Source organism: Pelecanus crispus, chromosome 27 (genome assembly GCF_030463565.1).
Source record: "Pelecanus crispus isolate bPelCri1 chromosome 27, bPelCri1.pri, whole genome shotgun sequence".
Lineage (NCBI taxonomy): Eukaryota > Metazoa > Chordata > Aves > Pelecaniformes > Pelecanidae > Pelecanus > Pelecanus crispus.
This window is the reverse complement of record NC_134669.1, coordinates 242,599-249,167: the sequence shown is the minus strand read 5'-3', so window position 1 is coordinate 249,167 and position 6,569 is coordinate 242,599. Positions and strand designations below refer to the sequence as shown.

The following is a 6,569-nucleotide window of genomic DNA, read 5'->3' as shown; positions in this document are numbered from 1 at the left end:
GCTGAGACATTTAGTGGTCTGTGGTAGATCCCTCTGCTCTCAAGCAGTGTCTGGTTTTCACACACACAGGAGTGTGATCACCCTCCATCTCAGAAAGCTGCAAGCCCGGAGATACTGGGACCCAGGCAGAGGGACAGAGCAGCTGCCCTCACTCTGCACGGAGCCACAGGCAATCCTCTTGCTTCACAGAACTCGCTCTGTTCTCCCTGAGTGCAGCAGAAATGCTGGGGGTTTCTGACGTCCAAGAATGCTCCCCAGGGCTGATGGGGGGGAGCCGTACAAAACCCTAGAGCTCTTAAATTGCCTTTACCATGCCCGTTCCTCAGCCCTGGGAGTGCAGATGCTGACAGGCCCTTCTGCGTTAGCACTGGTTCCATCTGACACAGTTGAACACCAGGACTGGTCCCTGTCCATGCCCACTGCTGCAGAGCAGGGCTGACTTCTCAAGAGCCCGTGGGCAGATGCCCTGCTCCTCATGGCCCACACGGCCAGCACCAGCCAGGGCTCTAGGCACAGAGCTCAAGGAAGGGCTGCTAGAAAAAGAAAAGTGTCTCTTGTGTGTGAGAGGGGGAGGGTCTATGGGAAATAGCTTTGATTTTGCTCAGAGATGTCTCCCCTAACTTGTCACTGTCTTTTTCTCCTATGACAACACCCCATGCCCAGAGGCAGCAGATGTCCAACAGCAGCTCCATCACTGAGTTCCTCCTCCTGGCGTTTGCAGGCACACGGGAGCTGCAGCTCCTGCACTTCTGGCTCTTCCTGGGCATCTACCTGGCTGCCCTCCTGGCCAACGGCCTCATCATCACCGCCATAGCCTGCGACCACCGCCTCCACACCCCCATGTACTTCTTCCTCCTCAACCTCTCCCTCCTCGACCTGGGATCCATCTCCACCACTGTCCCCAAAGCCATGGCCAATTCCCTGTGGGACACCAGGGCCATCTCCTACTTGGGATGTGCTGCCCAATTATTTCTTTTTGTCTTTTTCATTTCAGCAGAATATTTTCTTCTCACCATCATGGCCTATGACCGCTACGTTGCCATCTGCAAACCCCTGCACTATGGGACCCTGCTGGGCAGCAGAGCTTGTGTCCACATGGCAGCAGCTGCCTGGGGCACTGTGTTTCTCTATGCTTTGCTGCACACAGCCAATACATTTTCCATACCCCTCTGCCAAGGCAATGCTGTGAGCCAGTTCTTCTGTGAAGTCCCCCACATCCTCAAGCTCTCCTGCTCACATACCTACCTCAGGGAAGATGGACTTCTTGTGGTTAGTTTCTTAGTAGCATTCAGCTGTTTTGTTTTCATCGTGGTGTCCTATGTGCAGATCTTCAGGGCCGTGCTGAGGATCCCCTCTGAGCAGGGACGCCACAAAGCCTTCTCCACGTGCCTCCCTCACCTCACCGTGGTCTCCCTGTTTGTCAGCATTGGCAGTTTTGCCTATCTGAAGCCCCCCTCCATCTCCTCCCCATCCCTGGACCTGGTGCTGGCAGTTCTGTACTCGGTGGTGCCTCCAGCAGTGAACCCCCTCATCTACAGCATGAGGAACCAGGAGCTCAAGGACACAGTGTGGAAACTGATAGCTGGATGTTTTTCTGAAGCAACAATCTTCATCTCCAGAGCAGTTATACTGTAACTCAATACAGGCCCACAGTTGTTTGTGGTGGTTTTTCACTTGTGATAATGTTGTCATGCCCTTTCTAAATCACTCTCTGATTTTCTTTTCATTACGGACAGACTGTCTAAATGAAGACCCCTCCCCTTTGTATGTGTTTCAAAACAATAAAGCACCCTTCAGTGACCTTTTCTTGTCCTGCGATCCTTCCTCCAAGGCCTTTTTGGAGTTGCAGGGACAGTTCCTGTGTGCACGGGTGGAGGGGAAAGGAGTGCCAGCATGGCAGCACTGCCAGGGAGCACCAGCCCTTGCTCTTCCAGGGCTCTTCTCTTTCCCTTTCTACACTCTCGTTCTGATCCCTTGTGTTGCTGTAAGGCCTGAGTGCTCTGGCAGCTTGGTCACAGGCGTGCTGCGTGGTAGTGCTGTGACCGCAGGCAGGGACAGGCCATGGGCACTTCTGTGACAGAGCTGGCCTCCATACCAGCGTTTCCATAAAGAAAGGTGATCTCCTCAGGGCAGGGCCTGAAGCCTTAGGTCTGCTTTCAGAGTTGCTCTCAAGGAGACACTCAAGCAAGTGCTGTGTTGAGGGCAACACCAGTGAAGAGCTCAAGTGTGTGAGTGTGCAGGACGGGGGCACACAGCAGTGTCCCTTGCACAGCCAGGCCTCCAGGGATCGCCTTGAAGGACCAGCAGAGCAGGGTCTGCTCTGTGTCCTTGTTTGCTGGACACTGCGGGCAAGGTGCCCCAGGGCAATGGTCACAGAGCAGCCCCTTGCAACCACCCTTCCCAGCACTGGCCTCTCACTCCACCTCGGACACGTTGTTTGTCCAGAGGAGACTTAAGCATGCCCATGGTGTGCATGTGGGGAGATGAACCCGAGTGAGCACCAATGCCATCAGCTATTGCCAGAGGTGCCATGAAGGCCAGTGGGACAGGCAGTGCCTCCAGGTCACTGCACCTGGAGAGTAACGTCCCCAGGGGAACCACCTGAATGCAGCACTGGGATGTGCTCCCTTGACCTGAGGTGCCTGTGTCCATTCCCCCTGCCGTGGGGCATCTCAGATGGGTGCAGAGCAGGGTGACCCACCGCAGGGCTGAGGTGCCTCCCAGCCTCTGGCAGTGGCAGCAGGAGGCCAGAGGGTCATGATGCCTGCTGCAGTGCAGGGCCTGCGCGTGTGCAAGGGCAGGACTCGTGCCTCTGCACAGCCCTGTGTGTGTGACGAGTGCAGGAGGCCAGCTCTGATGGGGACACCTCAGGGGGCCCTGCCCTTCCTGGGTGTGACTCCAGGAAGAAACCCCACTGTGCCAGTGAGATTCATCTCACCCGCCTGGGACAGGCTCATGGCAAACGCTGCTGTCTGCTCATGTCACCCTTTCTGGATTGTGCCCTCCAGTGTGACAGAGCAATCAGAGAGGTGCTGGGCTCCTTGCAAAAGGCAGACATCAAACTTTTCTTCCAGAAGTGCAAGAAGGTGCATTGGGAGAATTACAGGCTGGTCACCTCATTCCCTGCGAAGGTGATGGGCCAAATACTCGTGCAACCACTTCCAGGTCGCTGTAGGACAAGAAAGGGATTGCTGAACCTGGATTGGTAGGGAAAACCAGCGATGTTTTGTACCTGGACGTTAGCAAGGGTGTTGACATGATTTCCCATAGTCTCTTTCTAGCCAGATTGGTGATACCTGGAGTGAAGCAATGGATGATGTAATGAGTGGGAATTTGGCTGGTGGCTCAAGCCCAAATGTCACCAGTGGTAGAGTCCTCCTGGTGGCCACTTCCTAGTGGCATACCTCTGTGCAAGCATGAGGCTCATGGGCTTAAGTCTGACTTGAGCAGGAGAGCCGGACAAGATGATGTTCAGGGGCCTCTTCCAACCTCAGTTATTCTATGATTGAATGAATCTTTTCCTTGGAGACCTTTCTGAAGACAGACTAGAGAGAGGAAGAAGTAAATACAGAGAGTCAGAAGTAGACGTATAAAATGCACCAACAGAAATACAGCAGTTCCTATGAGGAAAGTTTCTCCACCCAAACTGTTGGTAGCAAATCTATCAGATTAATTTAATGAAACAAGCCTAATTTTGTCTGCTAATGTGGTGGATCACAAGTAGGGTGATGGCTGGGTATGGTATCATGTAGTCAATTGTGTCTCAGGAGCTCCTAATCCAGCCAATGGCTGTGAAGGGGGCTGTGAGGTCACTTCTGCCTCTGCAGGTGACAGGCCAACAGCAGGACTGTGTCTGGGAAAGGGACTTCTTTCTGAAATAGCTGATAGGTCAGCCCTTGACTCACAGCTGGGATCTGTGCTTTTAAGCGCACATCTGCCAGCGTCTCTGACAGGCCAGCAGAAGGCACCTGGTTGGCACATTGACTGGGAGATGCCTGCTGCCCAAGGACCGAGGCTCACTGCAGGAAGGGGGCTTCTCTTTTGGTTGTCATGTCTCTTCTGCCTGAGGACATGATGCACGCAGCTTGGTCATGTCTATCCAAGAAGCTGAAAGGGCAGCAGCAGCCTTGGAAGATGATGGTGAGGTTCCTTCTGTGTGGTGAGGTGAAAGGCCACAAGAAGGCTGATGGGTTGGGATGCCTGCTTGAAGGTTGTTTCCCAGATGATGGAGCTTTTCTTGGAGGTAGGCAACAGCAGGAGAGGGAAACACTGCCACAGGGTGCAGCTGGGAAGGTGGAGATTGGAGATGAGGAGGAAGAAATGTCACTCAGAGGGTAGTGCTGTGGGACATGAAGTCCTGCAGAAGGAGTATGAGATCAGTCCATCTCTCCGTGTTTCAAGGAACAGAGTGTGAGGGTGGACAGACGTCAGTGAATGCATGGAAATGCCAGGGTGAGAGCAAGGTGGGGAAGCGAGGTGGGTGCCTACAGCCTGCAGGGAAAAAGAAGCAGCTGTGGGACAGCGCAGGACAACCTGTGTCAGAGATGGCAAAGATGCTGGCAAGGCTGGAAGTCACCAAGAGGACCCAAGCCTTTGTGCCCCAGGGTATGGCAATTGTCTCTGCCACCAAGGCCCATGAGCAGACATGTTGTGCTAAGGCACTGGTGGGGCCTCATGGCCTCCTTGCACACCCCCAGGAAGGCTGGCAGCTGTCACACCATTGGCCTTCAATCAGCATCACACCCCCCACAGCCCAGTGCCCCAGGAAGGGCCCTGAGCAAGGTGTGAAGGACAGGATCTGCCTTCTGTGGGGCTGGGGGTCAGGCCTTGGCCTTTCTGCTTCATCAAAGAAAGCCAGGGGTTTCTCAGCAGCTGAGCTGCCTGCACATTACCTTTGCCTCCCTGCAATCACAGCCTCCAGTTCTCTGCTCTAACGAGCCCCTTGGGAGGCTTTGTCAGTAATGGCCTTCAGTGGGATTCATTAATGCTTCAAGGTACTTTGGGTTTTGCTTTTGACATTGAGCCTTGGAGAGGTTTGTGCAATCTCCTCTCAGCACCTGAGCATCAAGGACTCAGCACCAAGTACTCCACAGGGCTCATTAACACCAAGCAAGCCCAAACAAGCTGTGTCTCTTCCTGTAATTGTCTTCTACTCTTGTACAGTTCATTAGAGAGGTTTCCTAGTGCACTTCTGGAGAAAGTTTTCAAAGAACTTCTAATAAAAATGAATTTCTTTTTAAAGGGTGTAGTTTGCTAAGTTTCAGTTTAGAGAATAGAGGATAGCAGCCTTCTGTGAGTGCTATTGATGCAGGGTCTCTCCTAAGGAGGTCAGGACTGGTAGGAGAAGCTGTCCCTTGAGCTCTGACACAGCATGGACACCCTTGCTCCTCACCTCCCCAAGCCCATCATGGCTCTCATCGGCCCCCTGGCACTTGCATCCCTTGTCCTTACCTCAGACTTCTCCTCTGCACTCTGCAGCTGGATGGTACAGCTCCTTTGTGCCAGCTCCCACCTGCTTTCCTTTGAGACCTGGCTGCACAAAGGCAAAGAGGGATTTCTCTTATTTTTGAACAAGCAAAATAAGACTGCTAAGATTCACCATTGCAATCAAACACCCCCCTCAACTGTATGCCAATTACAAGCTGCCACCAATGAGGTTCACCATCCTTCATAAGGCATAATCATGCCAGAAACGTTTGAGACAGAAATGAAGTGGTAAAATAAAGACAATTAAAGAGTTGTCTAAAGACAGAATTAGACAGATTACTGAAAGATAGGCAAGCTTTTAACTCCCTGAAGCTCAGAACAGCTACTGGATTGTTGAGAGGTGTCTGAATGATCCAAAAAGTAAGGGGAAGGAAAACCTGGAGAGTAATAGCAGGTGTTTCTGTGCAGATAGGCTGCTGGCAAGGGCACTTCAGGCATGGTCAATTTAGTTCGGACAGGTGGAAATACATGAAAGATGAGGGAGATGAAATGCACAGCCCAGTAGAGAGAGGACTGACAATGCAAACACAGAGGAAGGTCAATAGTTCTCCTCTTGCTACTCATGGGCATCCTGAAAACTCATTTTGATCTCCGGGGAAAACACTGACATTTTATTAAAAATATTCAGCTGTTTCAGCTGATGAGGTCGTGCTCATACTTCTAAACAGGTGTAAAAACTTCTAAGGTTTTCAGGCAGTGCTCCACTGTTTGAGTGTAAGTACTCAGGGCTACGTGGAGAGGAGCCAGTGTCTCTGCAGCCCACGCCTGGGACTGGCAGCTGTCACACAGGACCTGCTGGAGACGAGAGCCCCTTGCAAGCTGCAGCTGGAGCCTGGGCAGAGGGTCCTGGGGCACCTACACCGGCACCATGCGCCCGTGTCCCTCTGACTGCCTCCCACCCCAGTTGTACCATCACTGGCTTTTGCAAACAAAGGCAGTACCCAACATCCCCCAGAGATCAGTATATTAAAACAAGACAAAAAAAAGCATGGACAATAACAACATCAAGAATGTTTGAAGCTTAAAGTTGCAATAGGACATTTCCTTCACTCTGCATCTTTCATTCTATTTCTTTGTTGCTT

At 52.3% G+C, this 6,569-nt stretch overlaps 1 pseudogene; it reads left to right on the top strand.

Annotated features, from left to right (window-relative positions):
- Positions 1-578: 578 nt before the first annotated feature.
- On the top strand, positions 579-1,635 carry LOC142596125 (olfactory receptor 14A16-like; annotated as a pseudogene).
- The last annotated feature ends 4,934 nt before the right edge of the window (positions 1,636-6,569 follow it).